Raw genomic sequence first — 26348 nt, 5'->3', positions numbered from 1 at the left:
TGGGGATTCAACAGTGAAGAAGACCCAGGTTCTGTCCCTCCAGATCTTGAGCTCCAGTGGGTGAGAGAGGTAGGGAAAAGTCAGTGGTGACAGGATAGGTTAAGTGTGGTGATGTGGATGGGTAGAGGCTGTAGAAGACCAAAAAGGAGATCATCGGGGCTGGGTGGAGAAGGGCAGGAGAGGAACCCTTGAGAAATACAGAGGTAGCTAAACCGAGCCTGGGGAATAAAAGTAAGAGCTCACGAGGTAAGCAAAGCAAGGGAAGGGTAGCTTGGGTGAAGAGAACAGCATGAGCAAAGCTCTAAAGAAAGACAGTGCACATTGGGAAAAACCAAAGGTGGAGACACTGGCGTGAGGTGAGGAAAACCATTTTCTCTCTAAAGTACAGACTGTTTGCAATAAAATGAACTGGCCACCCCATTTTTGATTACCTTTACTATCAAACAGGCCAACGGCTTCCCATGGGGTTGGGTGAAGAAATCATTGTTCTCATCAGTCAACACTCTTAGTGAACCTGCAGAATGAGCCGATAACTCTTAAACATTGATCTCACTGCATCCTCATTAAAAAAAAAAAAAAAAATTGAGTAACAAAGAGATTACTTAAACCCATCAAATTCATATAACAAGTATGGATACAGGGCAGGAGGGCGCAGGGCTCGAACCCGGAGCTCTGAATGCCACATTCTTCATAACTAGTATTGTTTGTTTGCTTTAATTAAAACTAGTTTTCATTCATCTGTAGGCTGATGGAAGGTAAGCAGATCAATAAAGCCAGCCATGGTTTCTTCACACCCTAAAATTCTGATACAGGTGAAGAAGAAAAGATGTCTCCTCATTGGGTCTGCTAATTCTATGAATGCTGTGAGGTAGAGTTATATATCTGTCTATTGTGTGAAGCCCGTCTTCTCAGGAGCAGCAGGTAGAAAGATGAAATCATGGAAGCTTCTAGAAACAGGTATCCTAAAACCCCAAATCTCTGTTGCGAGAGTAAGTGTTGACAAAAGAAATCTGGAAAAAAGCCTAAATACAAAACAAAACAAAAAACAAAACAACAACAACAAAAAAAAACAACCCACGCCTGCACCCTTGTCTGACAAGAGGCAGGATTTGAACAAACAAGGTCAGGGGTTCCAACAGACTTGCCATTCACAGAGTGGCAGAACACGACTTTCTTTGTCTCCCAGTGACAGGTGACACCATCCCACAGGCGCCTTCCCAGCAAGGAGCCCAAGCCTCAGATTCATCCCTCTGTGGTTAAGCCGCCATCAGCCTTTTTAAGAAGCCACAACTTTAACACCCAAGGAATTTGGCTTTGGGGGAAATCGCATATCCTTTCTGTTGTGGGAGCTGGGTGGCATGGGACCATGGCAAGGGTGGCATGTGAGAAAAAGGAAAATGGTGGGAGTGGGGGTACTGGAGTGATTACCAAAGAGAAGGATTCCCAGCCAAATAAGGGAGCCTGGGAATTATCGGTTTTTTGGATGCTCCTTGGCAGGGTAAATTTGGGGTTCATACGTTTGGGAGCTTTCTCTCCGCTGGGGTGCTTTGTTGGTCTGTACAGACAAATTGAGGCAAACAAAGCAAACCACAAGGCGGGGGGAGGGGAGCCGCCCTCCCCCCCCCCCCCACCGCATTCACTTGACTGAGCTGCTCCTCAAGCCACACCCCGAAAATCCATTCTGGGTTTTCAGGTGTCGCCACCTCTGTTATTTTTCTTCACATTCCTTCCTGGGAAGACTGAACTCCCAGACTGGCATCCAACTCCCTAACATTTCTGGTCGTGCCACGGGTCAGGCAAGAACACTGTCATCTCTTAAAGCCTCATGCCTGTAACACAGAGATGTGAATCATGGGATTATTTTAACCAGTCAGTGGGGGCCCCTGGGTGGCTCAGTTGGTTAAGGCTCTGCCTTCGGCTCAGGTCATGATCCCAGGGTCCTGGGATGGAGCCCCGCATCTGGCTCTCTGCTGAGCAGAGAGCCTCTCTCTCTGTATGCTTCTCTGCCTACTTGTGATCTCTCTGTCAAATAAATAAATAAAATCTTAAAAAAAAAAATAAAGAGCCAATGAAATAAATCATGTAAAGGATCTGATATAAGGAAAGCAAATATTAGCTTCTTTCTTCTTTCTCCTGTGCCCTCCCTGAATCCAATCCCCCTTGTTAACTTCCAGGGACAACTTGGTGAAAATCACTGTAATCAGCTGGATCTAAAAGATGAAAGAATTTTTCTCCGCACAGTGGGAGAATGCCATAGATCATGGAACTCAGAATAGAATTATAATTATCATTCTTGCATTACTTTGGGTATATTTTCTTGCTCTCAATAAACCAGTCATAGCAATGCCATCCTACCTTGGAAAAGCTGCAGTATGTGAAAATCTCTTCTGGGCTATCTGGAGACATTTATAGAAAGTCTAAGAATTCTTGACTCAAAAAGAGGGTTGAAAAACAGGGACAGAAATAGAAATTTCTGGGACGCCTGGGTGGCTCAGTTGGTTGGACGACTGCCTTCGGCTCAGGTCATGATCCTGGAGTCCCGGGATCGAGTCCCGCATCAGGCTCCCAGCTCCATGGGGAGTCTGCTTCTCTCTCTGACCTTCTCCTCGCTCATGTTCTCTCTCACTGTCTCTCTCTCAAGTAAATAAATAAAATCTTTAAAAAAAAAAAAGGAAAGAAAAGAAATTTCTACCTTACGGGAAATTTTCAGTTTTGCATAACTGGCGTATCATTGGGTGATAATAGTAATAGAAGTAGAAATAATCAGGGATGCTTGGGTGGCTCAGTCGGTTAAGCCACTGTCTTCGGCTCAGATCATGTTCCCGGGGTCCTGGGATCAAGTCCTGCATGGGGCTCCTTGCTCGGCGGGGAGCCTGCTTCTCTCTCCGCATCTGCCTGCCTCTCTGTCCACTTGTGCACTCGCTCTCTCTCTCTCTCTCTAACAAATAAGTAAATAAAATCTAAAAAAAAAAAAAAAAGAAGTAGAAATAATCAAAATAATAATGACCCCCATTTCTTAACTACAAAGTGGTGCTGGATATTCTACTAAACACTTTGTATATATATTATCTCGTGTAACTCTCAATGCAAGGCTTGGAGAAAGGTACTGTTAATTAATGTATTTTACTGAAGAGGAAGGCGTACTTTGAAGACATGGCATGTCTCCCCCTAAATCATGTGCTGGTAGGCAGTAGAAGAAACAGGGTGACCATCTTGAACCTTCTCACTCCAAAACCTGAGCTCTTATCCTGGGGGTTACAGATTTCCTAGGAGGGTGTCTTTACTTTTTCCCTTTTGAAACTTTTAATACAAATCTCTGTCTTGGGGCACCCGAGTGGCTCAGTCAGTTAGGCATCCTACTCTTGATTCTGGCTCAGGTCGTGATCTCAAGGTCGTGAGATCAAGCCCCACATTAGGCTCCCTACTGAACATGGAGCTTGCTTAAGAGTCTCTCTTCCTCTCTTTCTTCTCCTCCCCCCACCCCGCACACATACCCCACTTGTGTTCGTTCTCTTTAGAAAAAAAAAAAAAAATTCTGTCTTATTCTGTCTATCCTGTGACATTCTGTTCCAATGTGTTTCTGAATCTTTTTGGCTTTCATTGTTACACACACACACACACACACAGTCTGCCTGATACACTTGTCCTCTGCATTTTTATAACTCCATTTTGCAGGTCAACCCTGATAAAGTAAAGTAGGTAATATCTAAAATTTCTAAAATTTCCATTAAACACTCTATATTTGAAAACTTTATGGTAAAATTCTTGGACCAAATCTTGGAAGGCTCTGTAAGTTCTATGGGTCAGTTTTTGAGACTACTGTCCTTTTTTTTTTTTTAAATCATTCTCTTAAATCTTAGTTGTGGGTATTTGTTTTCTCTAGGAAGATCAAAGTTCTAGCTCCAGCTCTGGTACTAACCAGCTTGAAAGTTCTCTCCCCCTCCCTGGGATTCAGTGTTTCTATCTATACAATGGGAGACCTGCATCCACTTGTCTTCCCCTTGCTGCCCACGGTTCTTCTCCAGAACCCCAGATCTTTATTGAATAAAGTCTGAAAATCATGAGACTTGGGGCACCTGGGTGGCTCAGTCAGTTTAGAGTCTGACTCTTGATTTCAGCTCAGGTCATGTTCTCAGGGTGGTGAGACGGAGCTCGGTGTTTGGTTCTGCATTGGGCTCCATGCTGGGCATGGAGTCTGCTTAAGATTCTCTCTCCTGGGGCACCTGGGTGGCTCAATGGGTTGAGCCTCTGACTTCAGCTCAAGGTCATGATTTCAGGGTCCTGGGATCGAGCCCCGCATCAGGTTCTCTGCTCAGCAAGGAACCCGTTTTCCCACACACACTGCCTTCTGCTCTGCCTATTTGTGATCTCTCTCTCTCTCTCTCTATGTCAAATAAATAAATAGAACCACAAAAAATTTTTCTCTCTCCCTCTCCCTCTGCTCATCTCCACGCATGCACTCTTTCTAAAAAAAAAAAATTTTTTTAAACTTAAAAATTGAAAATCACGAGCCTAATAAATCCTTCAACAGTTTTCTGGTTCTGCAAGTCTACAGCACTGTGACTTTATGTAAAATTAATAGTAATAACAGCAGTATTGAGTATGGAAAATCTGATGCAAAAAGAAACGGTCATGGCACATAATCCAAAACCAAAGATAAATGACACCTTGGGTATTCATTTCTGTATTATCTGTGCTAAAATGCTCTTGGCAGAGTGGATAATTAAGGGTTTGGTGGTGCGGTTTTGGTGAACCTTCAGTAATTTGTACTTTTGCATCCACACACTCAACAGTGGAAATAGCCCAGATCCCAGTCATCTGACTCCACGTCAGAATTACTACAGGAACTGGTTTCAGGAATTGATAAGTGGAGCAGGGAGAAATGAGCCATATACAATGCCAGTATATTTTATACATCAAATATTGTTTATTGGAGCCTACTTGCTGGTGTCCTCCAGAGTCCTGGACCATTATCACTGACCATCAATAGCTAGCTTAATGCATTTGGGGAGAAAACACCTGAATTAGTTCTCCCTGAGTTCATTATGCACCAGTGCATCTCCCAAACTCAGCCAGCTGCACGGGGATCCAGCTCGAGAAGGTAAACAGTCCTGCAAAAGCTTGTGTAATGAATGGATTTGCACGGGGCTTGACTTTGATAGCCAGTGGTACCCAAAAGGATGAACTATGTCAGGGAACCAGAGAACATAGTTCTGGTTCCATCCATCAGGCCTGGAGCACATGACCTTATTCTCTGGTTTGGATAACACCGGGGAGAAGCAGTGTTCCACCAGAGCTGTTATGGAAAACATGGTAGGTACCAAGTTAAATTATGACTGTGGATCAGGCAAGAGAACTCCAACTCACAATCAAGATGGCAGCGCCTAAAGTAATTAATCAATGGCAAGACATATGCTGAAGGTAGTCCCTCAATGTGAAAACAGATGGACTAATGTGTATTGATCTCCCATGGCTTGTTGACACTCTTTGAAACAGAGGCAATAAAAGGCATTGGGGGAGTGCTTTAAGTGGAGAGGGTTAAACCATGGGGGATTGAAAATCTGGGGCAAGGACTCTTTTGGTGAACTCTGAGGTTCATTTTAGAAGGTCACACTGAAGCCCTTTGAACCGACAGCTGGAATGAAGGGAAGATGGTGGGGAGGATGGGGGTGACCTACTTCATCAGCACCTTGCCAAGTTCTTTGCCCTCATGTATTTATTTGTATTTCTTCATTATCTCAGCTTCCCCAGCTCCTCCACCCTTTATGCCATGACCAACAGCAATAACACCATGCAGAGGCTCTCAGCCCTCCCCCAACACAATACCCTTCTCCTTTTCTGAGGGGGTTTCCAACTTGTGTTTCCATTCTGATGAGGGACCACATGATCCAGGTGCCACAATCTCCCTCCACTTTTTCCCTATGCACTTTTACCGTATCCAAAAAGCATTGCCCCCTCCCTCTTCCCTGATGTTCTGGAGACTTCAATGTGCCAATATTAAGTGGAGGCTAAAGAGGAGAGAGGAAATGTGCCACCAGCCCTTCTGTATGTTACATCAGCAAACCGTGCCTTTGGTTGAGGCTGTCTGGCTTCTAGGGGACACCGGCTACAGAGCCAGCCCGGAGACCACGAGTGTCACTGGGTTAGCACTTCCCAGCTAGTAGAAAGGGAATTTACAACAGACAGAGCTTTAGGTAGTGATAATATAGAGTCCTCCAGACAGAACTCCTAAGGAGGGATCACCTCAAATTATAACTATCATGGCCAAAGTCAGGCTGAGGAGAGACTCTGATCATGCTTTCTGTTTCCATCCCCCTTCCTATATTCTTTGCCACCTCTTCCGTGATAGGACAAGGCTTTGTAAGTCTTTTGTCCAATGCTGCTCCTAAGGATAGTCATGTGGCTTCTAGCAGAACCAGCTACCTCATGGGTTAGGGGGTCTTGAGAGAAGGTAGATAAGGTGGCGGAACACTAGTTAACCTCAAGAGTTAGACGGCCTATAAAAGTAGGACCACCCATCAGTATGGGTTGGGTAGAGGATGGCGAGGAAATCTTGGAACTTTCCAGAATGACAATACCCCTGACTGAACCCAAACCATCCAGTCACCACCACCCCCCATCCCAGACCCCTGGAGCTTGTTTTATCATTTGCTAAGCGTATTGAATAACCACTCGATATTCAGGGACAAGGGTCTCTGTGGACTTTCCTCCCTCCTCATCCCTCACTCAAGGAATTTTGCAGATAAATCACCATATTAATCCCCTGGCTGAAGAGTTATGGGCTGTAGGAAAGCAGGAGGAGACTGCTGAAATGGGGCTTGGGGATAGAAAGAAGCCCTTGATGAAAAACGCAGGGTGAACTCACAGATGGGCAGCCCACAGTTAGGAGGGATCTTCCAGAGGGAGAAGAGGGGTGATCTTAGAGGATGGGGGACAGAGGATGATCAGTCCCAAACAATGAACATTGAGCAAGCAAAGCGAGAGGGTTCAGGGAAGCAGGAAAGGGGAAGAACGAGCTCACTGCTTACAGAAAAAAACAGAAAGGGAAGAGAGAGAGCACTGTTCCCACCATGGGTGACGCCAAGGGGTCAGCCTTATTTGATCCGATACGGCCCCTTCAGACTTACAAAGTGTCTGCTCCCGGGTAAGAGGCTGACTGGCCATTGCTACAGAAGACTTTGCTGGGCCTGGCAGTCTTTTTCCACACTCTCCTCCTATTGACAACTAGGCTCAGAGACACGGTGCCCAGTTTGGAGGTTGTGAGGACAGCGGTGGCTCAGATGAAGGGACATCAAGGAGAAAGGCAGCAATTCTTCCTTCTCCCTCTTTCCTAGAGTTCACTTCCACCGCCGGGTATGTGTGTGTGTGTGTGTGTGTGTGTGTGTGTGTGCGTGCGTGTGTGTGTGTGTGTGTTCTGGCAATGTGACAGAGTAGAGAAACAACACCTGTCTATCCAACACTCACTCAACTACTGAGAGGATAAGGAAGGGAGAGGGAGAGGGAGACAGAGAGACAGAAAGTGAATAATGTAACCAGAACTCTACCCAACATTCCCCACAATGAACACCTTACACTCCCCAGGGTGGGCATAGGATGTAAGATGTGTCTCAGTTTTCCCCTTAAACTTGTCTAGTTCACCATGTATCTCCCTGTAAGGGGGCTTTTTAAGAGCATTTCAAAGATAATTTCATCTTGAGGAGATCTGCTCAGTGACTTTAGACCAACTCCACTGTCTGTGTTCATATATGCATGAAGGCCTGTCAGGTACAACAGTGGCACATTGTGTGTGAATGGGTGTATTGTGTTGTGCCTAGGGCCACACATGTGGGGATATTGTAGGTACCTGTTAGAGTGTGTGTGTCTGTCTGTATGCAGGTGTGCAATATGCTGTGAGTCCTGTTGTGAATCTGCGTATACTGTCACATTGGGTACTGTGTGTGGAGGTATTCTGTCAGGAGGATGAATCTTTGCCAAGGGTAGAAGTCGGGGGGCTCACCACTGATCACAGGGGGCAATTCAGAGGAAAGAAATTTCTGTGAAACCCTCTAATGTATTTTCCCCTTCTTCTGAACACTCAGGTGAGCTCTTATGACTGAACCTACAATCTAGCCCCTCCTGGAATTGTCCATTACAAGTGCAGGTGAGTCTGTGGACAGGTCTGTACGTCTCTAAGTCTATGTGACTATGTATAACTTTCTCAATTAGATCAGATACTGACACAAAATGTGGTGAGGTACCACCCAGGTCCCCCTCTGAAATAAAACATTTCATCTCATCATTGTTTGAATGCCTGCTGAGAGGTGGTCCTCAGGAACCAGCACTCTTTGGGGACCTCCAAGATGGAAGAGGGCCACACTCAAGGGTGGATGAGGAGGATATAAAAGACTGGACTTCTTCCCAAAACTCAGGGCCTCTACAAAGGGCCAGCCTCAGCTCCGGAGTGTGCCATGGGTTGGCCGAGGTTATCCCCAGACTCTGCTTCTTCCTCAAACTCATCCTGGCTTCTCTCCCCTCCTCTCCACCAGTGTGGATGCCAAGAGCTGTCCCTAACTAACTTCCTGTGTGCTGATCTCCATCTCAGCATCAGCTCCAGAGAGCCTAGCCTGCAGTGATATAGAAGATCCAAGTCTGAAAGCACTGAATCATAGCACCGAATGGTTATCATGGGTCATCTATTAGAACCTCTCTGTCCCTTCATTCATACTGGTTCATTATCACTGCTAAAAGTTCAGACTCCAAAACCACAGAGTTGCTTTCAAATCCTAACTCTTGACAGCCCTGGGAGCATGGACGAGCTTCAACCTTTCTGAATTTCATGTTCTATGAACTCAGATAATAACAGTGCCTACAGTCCAGGGTTATCATGAAAATCAAATGAGATCAGGCAGGAAAAGCCCTCAGCCAAGGGCCCGGCTTGCAGTAAACACCTGATAAATATTAGCAGCTCTCATTTTCTTGTTCGGCACTTAGTAGGTTATTTATACAGCTGCCAGTGGAAAAATGTATAAGCTGGAGTTTCTTGGGAGGTTTGCCTGTATCTAATAAATTAATTAAAAAACTACAGGCCATACTAACGCTCCTCTTGCCAGACTTGAAATTCCCATAAATGAGGATGTGGTCCCCAAGATGCTAGAAGCCAAACAGTGAAGGATGTCTGTGCTTGCCAACTCTGTCCCTGCTCTTCTCCAGGTACAAGTGTACCAGAGTTTAGTTTAGTAGAGTGGATGCAAGGGGAGACAGGTAACAGAGAGACTTAGCCTTCAAATAACGTCAAGATAGATCCAGAAATACGGAGAGGACATAGCCAGGGGACAAGTAAACCATGGCATTGCATTGACTTTCTGTGTGTCCCAGTGACCCTGGCCTTTAGGTCTCATAGACTTGTATGTTCCCCTCCTGTGTGGAACAGAGCTGACCCATACAACCAATAGGAGGTTCTGGAAATGTCGGAGTATGACTTCCAAGAATAGGTTCACAAAAAATAATGCAGCTTCCTTCTTACTCTGTGTGCTGGACCATTCATCCTGAGGGAAGCCAGCAAACACATTGTGGGGGCACTCAAGCAGCCCTCTGGGGAGACCCATTTGGCAAGGAACTGAGGATGCTCCCAGCCAACAGCCCTTGAGTGAACCACCTTGGGAGTGGATCCTCCCACCCCAGGCAAGCCTTCAGATGAGATCACAACCCCAGCTGACATCTTGACTAGACCCTCAAGAGAGACCTTAAGGCAGACCTGCCCAGGTGAGCAGCTCCCAAATTCCTGACTCATGGAAACTGTGGGATGACAACTATTTGCCTTTTTACCCTCACTTCCTTCTTAAAGAGGATCCAATGTATCTAAATTCAATTATTAGTTTAAACTATATGAAATCACCAATATTTGACCTTGTTAACCCATCAAGGGAGATTATACATGATACGAGCTCTCCATTGCCCTATGGGGAACTTGACAATCTGGATAAATGCAGGCCTGATTGTAGAGCACTTTGTTCCCATGCAGGCCCAAATGTGGGACCTTCTGCCAAAGCCAGCCGGGTTTCTAGAAGTTCGTGCACCGGGAGAGTAAAATCCTTCCAGCTCAGCTGCCTGCCTGCCCATGCTGTCCTCTTGCCAGCCAGGCCTGGAGGCCAGCCAGGGACATCAGAGACCCTCCCAGCAACTCTTCCCCTCTCTCTTGGTCACACAGTGCTGCTTTTTATAAGCCCCCAAGTTCAATGAAGCTCTGCGTCCTGAAAGGAAGCGGAAAAGCATCTTGCGACAGACAATTAGAGAGATTGGTTGGTGGGTCCCGGACACAGCACTCCATCCAGCAAAGCCTCAAAGAGTCCCTGGTGAACCATTTGCTGGCTTTTATTTCTCAGGGGGACCTTCAGCAGGTGGCCGCTAGCAGGTCGTCAATAGGGACCTTCTGGCCGAGGACAGGGGGCTCTTTGGAAAGGTCAAATCCAGAGGCCGGAGGGCATGGCTCAAGAGGTCACAAGGTCAGGACCCGTCACTGTGACAGATGAATCTGAGCATGTCTCTCTCTCGCTGGAAGGAGGGCCAAGCCTCTTGAGACAGGAGAGGTGGGAGGGGGTGGTGTTGGGGGCTCACAAAGAAAGGCGAGTCTGGTGTCTGGTCGGCACCTCTCAACTGGTCTTCATTAGGCGGGCCCCACAAGCCTCTCTTCTGCCGCCCTCTGTCCCTCACTGATGGGGTGCTGTCTCCAGACCTCTCAACTGTTCCTCATTAGGTGAAACAGTGCGCTTTTGTCCTGCATGAAGCCTTCTTTGTTCCCCCAGCCCAGCCAAGCTAGAAAGCCAGAAACTGATACAAAACAATGCCACTCTATCCTGAGGGGACCCCCGCCTCCTCCGTCTTCCTCCCCCCAACCCAAGCCGGACAAGGAAGGGCGACTTTCCCCCAGTCACATCCCTGGGTGTCTAGCTTGCCGAGAACATGTTTGCTGAAGTAGGAGAAACACGTCTAGCATAGACCACTGGTTCCCAAATTTGGCCAAATGTTGTAATCATCTAGAAATCTTCAAAAAACAATGCCTCTGCCTGGCTCCCACTCCCAGACATTCTGAGTTGGTCGGTCTGGGGAGCAACCCAAGCATCGGGAGGCATTAAACCTCTGTAAAGGACTCGAACGGGCAGCAAAGTTTGGGAACTGCCAGCCAAGACAAACAACTTGCTGTCAAATACCTGTGCCCACCTTTCACCTTTGCACACTTTAAAATCAGGTAGCACGCAAAATATGCCACACCTTGCAGGGCATGACGCCTTCCATCAGAACGTGTGATGGCTGGAAATAACCAGGAGGGCCACCCCTGTACGTGCCAGGGGAAGACCAGCTCCGTCTGAGAAAATGAAGTGGACACAGCCAAGGCAAATGCAGAGGAGTGTTTTCATCTTGGACTTACACCTCTAGAACCATGCACAGGTATCTTCAGATCCCTTGGGGTTCTGCCTCTCTCCCTCCTCCTGGATCCTTACCATTGTGTTCTTGAGGGGAAAAAAAAAAGAAGTCCACATCCTCAAAGGCAGGATGGGTGACAGGGAGACTCGCTGGGCTCAAAGCAGGTTATCTTGCCAGCTCCCATTCCCAAAGCAATGTCGAAGGGACTGTTTATCCGAAAGCTAGTAAGCTTTGGAAGCCTCATGTGTCTCTCTGTTCCTACCACTTGCTCTATAGGCTGGGTAGGAAGATAGGATGCAATTTTGAGACAAAGGAAGGCTCTCATTCTGCGTCACAGCAGGCCCTAAACCACTTCCCCTCCTGAGATCTACTAGCAAAAGTCTCACGCCATTGTGGCCCAAGCCTGAAATAGACACAGGCCACGGTCTCCCAACTCTCTTTTTAAAAGGTGATGTTAGATCATGGCAACAGAGTTCACAAAGAAAAACACAGGGTTCTCAGTCAAATTTGAATTTCAGATGAACAGTAAATCCTTTTTTAGTACAAGTATGTCCCATGCAATACGTGGGGGCATGCTTACACTAAACATTCGTAGTTACTTACCTGAAATTCAAATTTAACTGGGCATCCAGGATCTTATCTGGCAACTTCGAACTCAGGAAGATATGGTGAGCTGTTTATACGTTGGTGTGAATAAATTCTGCAGGTTTGCTCTTTGCTTGGCATTCTGAAGGAATGGGGACTTCCGGCAGGGGTCAAGGAGGTCACATTTTTTACCTTAAAATGCTATTCTGAGAAGACGTCTGAAGTCACAGAGAAACATGGAGAAAAGGATGTCATGATTGATTAGCAATGTCTGCCGTGGGTCCGGGATGGAGGAGGCAGGTGCACGAGCCACATATTTATAACCACAGGTCGAATTTGTTATGATGTGTAACTGGGTTCTTGAACTTGGGCCATTTTCTTTTTAAATGAGAAAGAAGAGTTGGATTGGAATGGTTTTTCAATGGCGGTAGAAAAGAAACAGAAGTGTGGTTGAGTCCTGAAAAATAAGAAACTATTCACTACATAGAGACTATTTTCTCTGTCTTGGTCTTCTATTTTCTGGTCTCTCCCCAGAGCAGCTCCCCAGCAGGTGCTTAAAACAAGAGCACTGACTCAAGACTTTAAGAAGTCACAGAGGGGGACTAACAGCAACAGAACAGATTTTGGCCACAGCCACCCTTCTTCCCACAGGGCCGATAGTATGTAGCCTAAGGCCATGCTCTGCCAAAACTCTTGGGCCCATGGAGAAAGTCCTTGAGAGGCATTCACGTCATTGATCTTTCCTGCTTGTCCAGAGCTCTGGAAGCGGCACCTCCTTACCCACATGCCACCATTCCGCGGCAACACCAAGAACTGTGGCTCCTTCCGGGCTGCAGACGTCGACCAGGGAGGAAGTCAAGAGCCACCCCTGAATGGGAATGCCCACCTTTGTGCACATTCCAGATGGCAGAAGGAACCCATTCATCAAACGAAGAAAATTTACCCCGCTCTACAGGAAGAATGACCACGAAATGCTTGTAAATACATGTCGCTGGGTTTAAACAAATTGCATCATTATTTTTATTTTTTGAGGGGAGTCCATGTGAAGGGAATGAGGAGCAGGCTTCTTATTTGTCCTGTGGACAATACATGCCTGGGTCTCGGGCGGCTTCCGTATCTTCTGCCCAAGCCAACTGGCCAGCCCCGCGGCCTTTCAACAGGAGAGGGGTGCCAATCCCTAACATTCTATTTTCATACTGTTTGATGATAAAAATCGCTCCAGCAGGACAAATGGCAGCGAACAAAAACAGGAAGCAGCCCCCTGATTAGATAGAGACAGGGTTGCTTATGGAGTAAAAACAAAATGACTCAAGTGATGAATGCTTAGACTATGGACGCTGCTGACCATCTCCTTCCTGGCCAGACCAGGAATAAATGGAAAGAAGAAATCAAGGAAGAAGTGATGATTTGGACTCTAGGAGGGGGCGAAGGAGGTTTGCCCTGCATCATCGCGGGGCAGGTGACTTCTCTGCATTGCTTCTTTTGTTGAGGTCATTTGGGACAGCCATCTGGTTTTTAGCCACTTGCTTTGAAAAGCTTGCTTGCGCAATTTTTGCTCTGAAATGTAAAGGTCCTTTGAAATCTATAGTCTCAGGGTCTTTGCCAAGATCGAGTCAATGACTCTTATCTCATTTCCCCCTCATTGAGACTCAATGGTGGTGGGGAGATCATTTTACTCTCAGGGGAGGGGGGAGGTGATACCTGGGTAAAGACACTTTCGGTTGTCACAACTGTCAGGGGTGCTATTTGGCACCTAGTGGGTACAGCCTGGGGATGCAGGTGAACATCCTATATACAGTCCCTAACAGCAAAAAATTATCCAGCCCCAAATACCAACAGCAGAGAAGTCGAGAAACCTTCATCTTGGGTAAGTTCAAATGTAGGTGCAGATGTAGAGATGTAGAGACAGGGATGGAGGCGTAGACAGAGGTAGCAGGTGTGGGAGTCAGTGTACACACAGGTACAGGCACAGGGCAGGTGTGGGTGAGGACATAAGGCTGGACACAAATGCAGGCATCCACAAAGATATATACTGATTTCATTCCACAAGAAGGAAGAAGAAACCCTGGGCCTTGTTTCCAATAGCCAAGTCTTCATGGGAATAAGTCACCAGAGAAGTAAATGCAGATATCTCCCGATAAAGACCTAGGAACTTCTGGTCTGCTCAGACAGCGGGCCTCACCTGGTCACCCCGCCCCAGGGCCCCATGATGAGAGTCAAGGTTCAAATCCACCTCCTTCCTGTGTGGTCTTCAGCAGGTTCCTTACCTTCGGAGTCTCAGCTCCATACGGATGAAGCAGGCTTCACAACTGCTACCTCATACGCTTTGATCATACTCAAGTAGGATCTCACGAGTAATGGCCAATGCCTTGGCTGAAATCTGGTGATACAGGGACATTCAAGAAAGTGCATCTGTTAGTCACACCATCGTCACCAGCACCTTCAGATATGACCTTTTACTTAAGGTATTTCTCCTTAATACCCAAAGGGGTTCTTTGCCTCGGGGAAACATGCCTTGGGGGGAACCAAGAGTCCCCAGTGGGACTCTCCCTGCTTTCTCCTCGGTGGAGGTCCCAAGGAAACAAGGACCAGTAACTAAGCTTACCTAGGGGTCTCCTTGGTGCTCCCAGGGGAAGGAAAAAAAAAATGATCTACTCCATTTGATAGAATCTGAGAGACCTGGAAAAATGAGTTTTGGGGATACAATGATATCTTCAGGTTATGACACACGCGTGTTCTCCCCAAGCAGCGCTCAGTTCCATGACATGGTTAAGCTTCAGACGCAAAGAGTATTAGAAACTACATTCTCACTGAGAGGACCGTGAAAGTCTCCAAAGCACACCAATCCCACCCCCACCAACCCTGCCATGCTCCCCTCCACCAGAGAAGGAGTGTAACGCTTTCAGCCGGGTTTTGTTAAGGGGAGGGGGAGGGTATAATTAGTAAAATACTGAGGTAAAGGAAAGGATTCTAGTTTCTCTATTATGTCAGGACTTATCAGAGCCTTCCTTTTGTGACTTATACATTTGGACCCTCCAAAAACGTGTGTGTGTGTGTGTGTGTGTGTGTGTGTGTGTATGTGTGTATAATATCCAGGGTCCCAGTTAAGGAAGGAAGGAAGGAAAGAATGGAGGACAGGAGGGAGGAAGAAATGGACGGAAGATAAAAGGGAAGAAGGGATGGACGGAAGGAAACAAAGCTTTGGACAAATGGATCAAGGGCTTGTTTCTGGGCCAGTTCAGATGACCTTTCACTTCCAACACCAAGTTCATTACTGCAGCAAGTCATGCTGCACCCTGTGTTGACGTGAGCAAGAAAGAAGACGCAAGCTAATGGGGAGGCTGTACCTGCAGGGATCTTCTGCCTCTTTCCTTCCCATTCCTTCCAGGTCAACAATTGAGCCATGCCTGCATGCCTGCATGGTTCCCGTGTGCCAAGCCCTGAATGACAAGCCAGCACTACAGAAATAAACACGACACAGCCCTTATGTCCAGGAAACTCAAGTCAGAGGGACGAACAAAGGAAGACGGCTCGGGACAGGGTGGACGGATACTGTCACAAGGTGGGAGGGAAGGTCCCCGGAGAAGAAGATGCCCAGGATGTCGGGAAAGGGGGAGGAGCACATTTGGAGTTTATGAGAAAAATAAGCCAGCCCACCCAAAGCTCTTCTAGTTTTCAGACCGACAAGTCATGCCTCCCTGATGACCCTCTCCTGGACGTGTCTGCCGCTGCCCCTTCTGTCTGGCCTTCTGAAAGCCACATGGTTACATTTTGCTACAGAACAGCGATCAGTGGAAATAATTGACGTAGATTAAGCTATGGGCAGGGTGTATAGATCATGGGCCCAGATCTAATTCCTGCCTGGTCCACTCAATTACACAGGAGCTCCTTACTGGAGAAGCAGGTGTACTTACTGTAAATAAGTTCAACTTTGGGCACGGATGTCATTGGGTAAGTGCATTTGCTATGCTTGGGTGATATGTAAGGGAACCATGAGCAGTACGGTGGTCGTGTTTACAGAGACAGGGCTAGCCTCTCCTGACAGCCTGACATCTAAGTGACCCAAGGATACACTCACTAAGAAAACCAGCTTGGTGTTCGCATTCCTAAATTTTAAACTGGTGGGGAAATAAGCAAGAATAAATAAGTGATTGCCTCAACCAGCTAGGCTCTAAGACAGGCACTAGCGGGCTCTTAATGACGGAAACAGGCAATTAGAACCAAAGTTTTGGGTGAGGAGTAATATTAAGAGCTGTTTAGAAAGGTGTTTGCCAGCTGTGCAACCTTATACCAGTGACTTAACCTCTCTGAGCCTTACTTTCCATACCTGCCCATGGAGCTAATCGTTCATTCCTACATCACAGAGCCACTGTGGGTCAGAAGAAGGAGGAGAAATGTAAACTCTCTTTGTATTTTTCACAGTGCAGTGCATAGGCGAGTTATTACGTTAAGCAAAACTTGGAAGAGGTGGTAAAAGCGGGGAGATTTGGCCGGATACAGTTATAAGACTGTAAGAAGGAAAACAACATCAATATTATTCTGACCAAGAGCACAGACTTCTAGTTACAAGATGATTAAGTTCTGGGGATCTAACACACAGCATGGTGATTATGGTGATTAACACTGTACTACAGCTTTTAAATGTTCTCAACACACACACACACACACACTCACGGTGATTACACGATTCAGGTTAAATCACTTCCCTGAGGTTTTTTGTTTTTTTTTTTTTATTTATTTATTTGCAAGTAGGCAGAGAAGCAGGTAGGGGGGTGAGGGAAGCAGGCTTCCCACTGAGCAGAGAGCCAGATGCGGGGTTGATTTCAGGACCCCAAGATCATGACCCTATCCCAAGGCGGAGGCTTAACCCACTGAGCCACCCAGGCACCCCTTCCCCGAGGTTTTTTTTTTTTAGATTTATTTATTTGACAGAGAGAAATCACAAGTAGACAGAGAGGCAGCCAGAGAGAGAGAGAGAGAGGGAAGCAGGCTCCCTGCTGAGCAGAGAGCCCGATGCGGGACTCAATCCCAGGACCCTGGGATCATGACCTGAGCCAAAGGCAGTGGCTTAATCCACTGAGCAACCCAGGCGCCCTTCCCCGAGGTTTTTAAATCAGTAAGTAGCAAGCTAAGACTTGAATCCAGATTGGCTGGGACTGCAAATCTGTGCTGCGGCATCTCCCGTTTCCTTCCCCGTGTTTCATCAACTTGCAAGAATCAGGAGGGAATGGAACATTAAAAAAAAAAAATGTGATACATAGACACAGTGGAATAGTCTTCAGCCTTGGAAAACAAAAAACAAAAAACAACAAACAAACAAATAATAAAAAACCAAAGGCTATCCTGCCCTATGTAACGACAGGGATGAACGTGGAGGACACCAGGTTTGGTGAAATAAACCAGTCGCAAACGGACCAATACGCATGATTCCACTTATAGGAAGTATTTAAAATCGCTGCACTCATAGAAGCGGATGGTAGGATGATGGTTGCCAGGGGCTCTGGGTCTGGAGGGAGAAACCGGGGGGCTGGGTGGGGGGTGGGAATGGCTGCTGCTCAATGGTCAGGAAGTTTCAGTTATGCAAGATGAGTAAGTTCTGGAGATCTGCTGTAACCCGTCATGCTGAGAGCCAGCAGTATCCGATCGTTCTCTTAAAACTGTGTTAAATGAGGGGGGGCGCCTGGGTGGCTCAGTGGGTTAAAGTCTCTGCCTTCTGCTCAAGTCATGATCCCAGGGTCCTGGGATGGAGCCCCGCATCCAGCTCTCTGCTCAGCAGGGAGCCTGCTCCCCGCCCCCCGCCTGCCCCTCTCCCTCCTTGTGATCTCTGTCTGTCAAATAAGTAAATAAAATCTTTAAAAAAAAAAAAAAACTGTGTTAAATGTCATGTTGAATGTTCTTCCCTAAAAAAAAAGGGGGAGAATTTCACTTCCCGAAAGACGAAAGGTTGAAGTCTCGTGGCAAAATACTGAACTTTACTAACTCTTAATACCTTCCACTCTTACATGGGGATGAAAGAGTAGTAACCTTTAGTGTTATCTGGGAAGCAAAAGACCTAACCCATGCAAAGTGTTTGGCACGGTGCCTGGAACGTACTAACAGCCCAATTACTGTTTGTTGTTATTGTTTTGATTATTAGAAGCAGCTTAGTGCCATGACTCTGGTGCCCAGACAGGCCGCCAAGAATCCATGCTTTTCTATCATTCCCCCCCAATGCCTGCCCAGCCCCCTCCAGCCAGTGACAGCCAAATGGCTGCCAGGCAAGCTGGGATCTCCATCTCCACTTGGGAAGAAGGAATATTCAATAAACTTCACAATCTAATAAAACGTTCAAGGGACCCGAGGGGTTTGAAGACTCCTCAAACTGAAAATCATAAAAACAAGTTATTTTATCATATCTAGCAACAGTCCGGCTATCATGTCAACCGTGTTCTTGTTCTTAGAAAGAACAAAGCTTGAGTCAAGTTTTGGCAGGTTTTCTGAGCTGATCTGGTGAGATACATGGGCAGATAGATGATACCACAGTACGACACATTCCCTTCACATTTGACTTTTTTGCATCAGGATCACAGAGAGGGCAATTTCTCAGAAATACTGGAGGGCTTCATCAATTTTCCTAAGGGCCTCTCTTAATCCTTTGATACACAAATCATTCTTGCTCGAAGCACCTGTCGCGTCAACTGGCCTGTCTACCACACTGCCATCCATCAAGTGCTTTGCTTGTAATTAGAGCCGCTCTCCAGCAAAAATTTTCCCCCACTTTATGAAATCCTGCATCTTTTGTGAGATTTGCAATTCCACTTTGCAATCCATTTGCATCATATTTGCATAGGTCTGTCGGTCACCAACATCCTCTGGCAATCTACGAAGGGGTGTCCAACAAAGGGGACTGATGCACTGGTAGGTCGTTGTGCCTTGTGGGAAGTGGGGTGGGATGTCTGCGGAGGGAGTATGTGAGTACATGATGAGTTTATTGATCATTATTTTTATGTCATGACCACCTTTGCTTCCCTGAACAATTCTATACAATGAGAGGGCCCAGACCATGATTCCCAATTAATGGGATCTCCCAAATTTTGTTTCCAGCCCTTGAATGCATAGGACACCATCAGGTGTAGGCAACAATTGATCCTGTGGGTTAAGCTAGATGGAATGAGTCCACAAAAACAAATATCTCTTGGCTAAACCCTCTCCCCCTAATTGTTTAATTGTACTTAAGCTCTCCCCCTAATTGTTTTATGGTTTCATATGAACTATTTAGTTCAGACTTGCTGTAATCACGTAAATTTCAAAAAAAAATTGGTTTTGGGAAGATCTTCAGTAACCATTTCTGATAGTTGACCAGCACAGACCATGAAACAAAGGACATATATAGGTCTGGGGCTCTTCATTAGACAAAAATTTGTTATCTGATGCTAACATGATATTGAGGTTACATCTAGTAGCAAAAAGCCACTTATACCATAAAAAAAATCATAAATGAACGGTCACTGGTAAATTAATTTTAATTCCCAGCCAAACCTCATTCCCCACTTAACTCATTTTGGTGAGCTGGAGCAAGTCATATCATGGCTCTTGCTCTCCGTTGTGTCATGTGTAAACTGAAGACAAAATTAGCCTAAAGTGAAGATTCACACATTTGCTGAAATGAAAAATGGAAAAGCTTTTCCATCAGTGCACAGAAGTTCAAAGAAAGCATATGTGCAAGCTGAATCAAACGGCTGTTCCTCCAGGGTGGTTCTCCTCTTCTATGGTACCAATAGGACCATCCTACTTTAGCTGGCTGTGCTTTCCAGCTTCCCTTGCAGCTAGGTGGGAATATACTGACATGGCGATTACATTCTGGCCAACAAGATTGGGAAAAATATGGGCAATTTCCAGGGCATGCCCTTAGAGTGAAGGGACATTTTCTTCTTGCCTTTATTTTCTTCTTTATACTGCTGGATGACAGACTTGGCGGTGACCAAGACTTGGTGCTGAAATGTCCAGGAAAGTATCGAACAATGAAAATGCCCTAAGGCTGAGGAAGAAAAATGACAGAAGAAATCTGATTCCTGGGAACTCCAAGGCTTGAAGGTACCAGACTTGTCAGCTCAGTGTCTTACCTGCAGGAGAGCGAGCGTCCAACTCTCTGAAGCTACCATTATTCAGACTTGCATCTCTGGCAGCTGAACCATATCCTACCTAAGATGGGCTCATTTTTCTCTCACCTGCCACACAATTAAACACATCCTCCTTATGCATCTCCATATGTAGGGGAAAAAAGTGGGAGGTAACATCAAAGAGTGGCTAACAATGTGGATTCTGAAGTTGGAGTAACTTTGGCCAAAACCAGCTGTAACACTTTTTGACAATGTGCTAAGTGAATGTGATCTAAGCTATCTAAACCTTAGATTGCTAATATTTAATTGAGTGTGATAAGAATAGCTAGCTACTTCAGGGGATCGATATGAGGGTTAGTGATTATAAGGTTTAATGGAATAATGCATGGGAAACACTTTGCACAGTATCATACCAAACATTCAGTAAATGCCATTTCTTATTATTATAGGGAAAGGTGTTCCCAGGTCTGGAAGAAGTCAGAATCTAAGTTCAGTTTGGAGATCTAAAGCGAAAGTGATGTCACTGGGAACTCTCTCATCCACTAAGCAGATTTCCATCTGAAATGGAAACTTGCTTTCCCTTTAGCAAGTTCCCAAAGTATAAAAAAAAAAAAAAAAAACTGGAAGACCATGATCTCTTACTCAGTTTTGGTTTGGGAGATGGGGTACTGAGGCTATGAGTAGTGCCAAGCACCCACATCTTTCCAAGAGAGCAAGGGACTGTCCAGATCCACTTCTGCCAGCCATGCACCTGCTCCAAATCACAGGGAACTACATTTCCCACGCTGCTTTGCCCTCTGGCTTCCTGGTAGGCTCAGCCAATGAGAGGCCCTGGTGGAAGACTAGAAGGAAGTAAGAGGAAGCAGCCAGGAATATTTCACACTGCAACCACCCATCCTACTTTAGCAGCTTCTCCATGACATTGGTTCCACTTGGAGGTCCTGGCAGTGGGCTCTGGAAATATAAGCTCCTCTTTTTAATCCCTTTCCCTAAACATAGTACTGATCTCCTACTGTTGGTAATCACTGAGTTGTCTCACTTCCCCATTTGCCTCCTTGGCTCTTCCAAGGATTCAATTCCTTGCATTAAATTCTCTCTGCTTGAAGGACCTTTAATGGTGTTTTCTTTCAGTCCAGACCCAGTCTGAGATTTAACATGGCAGCTCCAGTGCCCAATACACCACCTTATATGTGCAGGGCACTCAATGTACATGTATTACATCAATGGGTACTTGGAATAAGAAGATGCTAAAATAATTACTCTCAACTCCATCCTCTGCTCACTCTGAGGAACTGTGAGGTTGAGCATTCCCCTTACAAGGTACTTGCCTCTGCTCACAACGGCTCTCTATTGGCTGAAGCACTGAATATACCAATACATCCATCTTTAAAAACCCCTTTTTCAGTCAGGTCCCCCGAAGTAGCGAACCCCAAGCCCTCAGATCCTGAACACCCAAAAGCAATGAGTACTTTCTTCTGGAGAACTTCCTGTTACACATGATCTGGCCGAGAGTGGGACAGATGAGGGAGACAGAAGAGACGAGGTATAGAGAAGAACGCAACTCCTCTGAGAAGGCTTTCTCCTGACAGGGCACTGCTGGGGATCAGCACAGTGCTTTCAATATTTGTAAATATCTGTTTGGTCCAAGAGTTCTCTCCCATGGAAAAAGCTTATAAACCAAGCTGCCTGAATTTATTCCTCAGGCTAAGGCACATTCCAGGGTCTGATCATGTTGTTCTTTTATTACAGAAGAGAGAGGGAGCAAGGGGTTTAGAAAGGTTCAGTGGACTCAGGGTGGAAAGCGGGAAAGTTAGTCTTCCAATTTGAGGGGTCTTGTCATAAAACCAGAAAGCTAAAAAGGAAAATTAAAATTAGCATCAGCTCTCTGTCCAACACAGGAACTGCCCTCTTGACGTGGAGATCCAAATTCTTTGGGCACATGTGGCTAAGCAAGCAGTCACTTTATCAAGTCACCAAACAAAACCTGGAAGTAGTAAGTAGATAGGAAAGGACCTAACTCTCTCCAAGAGGAAGAATGTTTCTCAGGTGATGTCAATGCCACCGAACTCTACGGACTGCAATGTGACTGGTGAAATGTCGTTTTGGTTCTTTCTTTCTTTTTTTTTTTTTTAAGATTTTATCCATTTATTTGACAGAAAAGGAGAGAGTACAAACAGGGGGAGCAGCAGGGAGAGGGAGAGACAAGATCTTGCATTAGCAGAAAGCCCAATGCCAGGCTCAATCCCAGGACCCCGGGATCATGACCTGAACTGAAGGCAGACACTTAACTGACTGAGCCACCTGGAGCCCCAGAGATAATGTCTTGCTTATATTTGATAGTTAAAAAGCCCAGAACCCAGGCAGTGAGGGGGTTTCCATCCAGCCATAACTAATCCATGTCCATAGTAAGAAATGGGTCCAACCCATGTTTTACTGATGTATGTCACCTGCTCAAAATAACACATTTCCTCCCAATGCTGAGATGTGTGCCCTGAAGTCTACCTTGGAGATGATCAGACTTGCCTTATTAACTCTTTGACTTCAATTTTTTTTTCATTTCTTCCAATAAGCCCACATCACTTTTTTTGTGAGAATATGATATCGCGAAACATCAATGTTTAAGCGTTAGAGGTGAATTTGAAGTTCAGCCGCCTCTCTAACAATAACATTTACTACCTACCAGGCATTTACTATGTACTATGTGCACTGTTCTAAGTACTTTACCTATTTTTTTATTTCACTTGGTAACTTTTTTTTAAAAGATTTACCCATTTATGAGAAAGAGAGCAGAGAGGGGGTGCTGAGGCAGAGAGGGAGAGAGAGAGAGAGAGACAGTCTTAAGCAGGGTCTACACTCAGCGTAGAGCCTGATAGAGGCTCAGTCACATGAACCTGACATCATGACCTAGGCTGAAACCAAGAGTTGGGCACTCCACTGACTGAGCCACCCAAAGAGCACCCTTCATATGGTGGCCTTCACCGAAGTGTTCCCCCAGAATGTTAATCCCACAGTACATTCCATAAATGAAAAACAGAATGATCCAAAAGAATTTGCAGAAATGTGGATGTCTAAATCCTTCTCAGGAGGAAAAAATAAAAATGCATGAGAGACCCTAGAAATCTTGCAGTTATGAAAACCATTTCATTTTTTAACAGGGTGTTTCCCAAACATCTCAGTCCGTGGAATCCTGTTTCCTGAAATCCAATTAGCATCCTGCCCCCATTCCAATCACCCAGAAAGCTCAGTCTCATATTAATAGTCCCTGGCAAATTTCATTAAGATGAAGAAAGCCTCCCGTACCTTAGAGTTTTCAACAATGAGAATTGTTAGTGAGGAGCTCCTTAACACTTTCCTAACCAGAAAAATGGTGGTTGAGAATTACCCATTTTGCTAAGAGATTTAAGACTCCCTAAGTGAGATTTCCAAGTGGATATGTGGAGTATCTTCAAAGACATCTCTCGCTCCTCACCCTAACCCAAATGAGCCTCGGAGGCATTATAATCAATACTTAAACAACTACAAAAGTGAAGGTTGACCCTGAGCATCCTTCCCATCCTTCCCCACGTCCACTGGAGATGTTGCCTGCAGAGAAGAGAAAGGCTCATCCCTGAGGTCTTGGCCACCCCCGTGTGATATCAACCAGCTGCCCAGAGCCCCTGCTGAAGGCCCATCCTCCTCCCCCTGCACCCACTTAGCCCAAGTTGGGTTTCCTGGTGGGGTCTTCTCTTTGAAGTTCAAGGTGTGTATGGTATGCGTGGGAAGAAAACCTGAGATTCATCATTCATACAGCCCTCTTTCCCATGAGAACTGAATCTCTCAGGAAAAGGAGGTATCACTGGGCTCTTCAAATAATAAAAACAATAACCACAGTAACCCACATGACATTTATAAAGCACTTGGGAGTGTCAAACTATAGCACCAATGACTGTCTCGTTTAAACGCTTACAGAGGGAGGAACGGAAGCTAAGTGCGTTCGGTGACTTGCCCAAGGTTACGATGCAGGTGTGTTGTCCTGAGTTGGCTCAGGACAGATTTCTCAGTCTGAACAGGATTCTCACCAGGATTTGCACCAGGCAAAGAATGGGTTGTCCAAGAGTCGTCCTGACCCCTGAGAACACAGATAGGGCAGGTATGCATGAGCCAAAGCAAGACGAGCTGCGATGCTCTCACATCTCCAAACAGGCCAGGGAGGCACAGGCTGAAGGCGGGGCAGTGGGGGCTCTGTCCTGGCAGCCCCAAGTCCCTGTGGAGGGCCACTTCCCTTCATGTGCTTAGGAACAGGAAAGCCGGGCTTCGCGGTAGGAGCAGGGAAGACACAAGGCACAAAGACGGGACCTATAAAGCAGCTTGGGGACAGCCACACGTGCCCTCCACCTGCTGTCCATGGAACCACGGACCTTCCTTGCTTACCAGCTCTGTGATACCTGAATCCATGGCCACTGCCCGCTCTTCCAAACACGAGGACATGCTGCACAAAACATAAATTTTGGTAGAACCTGTCACCAACTAAGATGATGAAGGGCAGGGGTTGCGGAAGGAAGGGGGAGAGGAGGGTACTCCAGCCACTTGGGTGGTGACCCCAAACTACGAAATGTCTCCACCTGGGAGTGTTCCCCATGCCAACATTCCAGCAAGGTTCTTTTGTAGGGAGTCTGCCGCTATTGTACCCAAAGCCTCATGGTCTCCAAATCCTCAACTCATCTCACTCAGGGGAGGTACGTTCATGTCCCAGCTCTTCCAGTAACCCCTGCGTGACTCAGTCAAGTTCCTTACCTCTGGACCGCAGTTTGCTTACCTCTAAAAAGGGGGACCAAGTAGAACCTACCCTCAGGTTTGTTCTGAAGATGAAAGGAACATGGTGGCACAGGAGAAACCCCCATAAGAACAAGGTGCTGTTCGCTACCACCCCTCCCATGACACTAAGCTGTTGATAGCTGAAGATTTTCTGTGAATGGGGAGAAAAGGAGACAAAAGGAAACCAGAAGGAATAAGAGAATGAAAAGAAGTGAGGAGAGAAAAGGAGAAATCCTTCCCCCGGGAGACTTTGGGGACTGCTTCAAAACCAAGACACAGAACGGAAACCCACAAGTAACTGGAGAGTCACTGTCACCATGCCCCCCACCCCCAATGGCTGCTTCCCTCACACCCTGGGCTTTCTCCATCCCCTGCAACTGAGGTTGCATTCAGTAATGGGTGAAGTTTGAATGAAAACCCCTGGTTGGTCCTGTTCCTCGTAACCTCTTTATGGGGGTCCAAACAGTGGCCATTAGGGCAAAGTGTGATGTCCACTCCTGAGACTCCCTCTCCTTGGCCTGCCGGGAAGCCGGGGGCCAGAACAAGGACATCTTTAGAGCTTCAAGAGCCCTGAAGATAAGGGGCATGCAGAAACAAAGCCGTGGCTCTGAGTCCCGGCCATTGACCCTTCCCACAGCTATCCATCATCTGGAACGGGATTTTATGCGCCCTATACGCCAATCACCCCCTCAATTACCTCTCGGGAGGAGGGAGAGGCCCAGTGGCATCTGATGTCACATTTGATTTAGGGTAAGTCACACTTACGAGGGCATCTGAGGTTAAAGAACAGGGAATTCTGGGCCTGTTTATAAATCAACAGGCTTGAGGTTTTCATTATTCACCTTCGAGAGCATGGAGCTAACGTTATGAGTCACTGGATCATAAAAGAGATCAAATAGCTTCTCGCTAATAATTCTTTCCCTGACCCATTCTCTGGCACATTCGGTTTGTAAACAGAGTTTTAATGGCATCCCTTGGACATAATAACATCATTTCTTTACAGCACCTTGGCCGCCTAGACACTCTTGGCTGTAACCGGGTTTAGGTTTAAATCTCCCTCATTTGTGGGAGCTAATGTGTTTGGTGTTTTAAGAAGTACTTAAAGCCAGGGATATTGCCCCCTCAAAGGGTGGAAGCAGCCCCTTTTCAGAACACAGACCTCTGCTAAGTCTGGCCCCGAAGCCACAGGCCTCACCCTGAACCATCCCCAGGACCCTGACCTCTGAGATTCCCCGTCCCTGGCGCCCTATCCTGCCCCCACAACCAAACTCCATCCTGCCAGGGTCCTCGGTGACCTCGACATTGGTCTCGGAAAGTGTTGGCAATGTCAAATGAGCTCTTGGCGCCACATCTTGTTTTATGGGTAAGACAGGACTGCTCCTTAACGAAGAGATCCATCATGAAGAGATGCTCTGGGTTTGGAGGCACCCGGAGAAGGGCTTGGTGATCACAGAGCAGAGTCAGAGAGAG

The sequence above is a fragment of the Mustela putorius genome, unplaced genomic scaffold, assembly GCF_011764305.1.
Source record: "Mustela putorius furo isolate JIRA1106 unplaced genomic scaffold, ASM1176430v1.1 tig00537248_pilon_pilon_pilon, whole genome shotgun sequence".
Classification (NCBI taxonomy): domain Eukaryota; kingdom Metazoa; phylum Chordata; class Mammalia; order Carnivora; family Mustelidae; genus Mustela; species Mustela putorius.
This window is presented reverse-complemented; position numbering follows the sequence as displayed.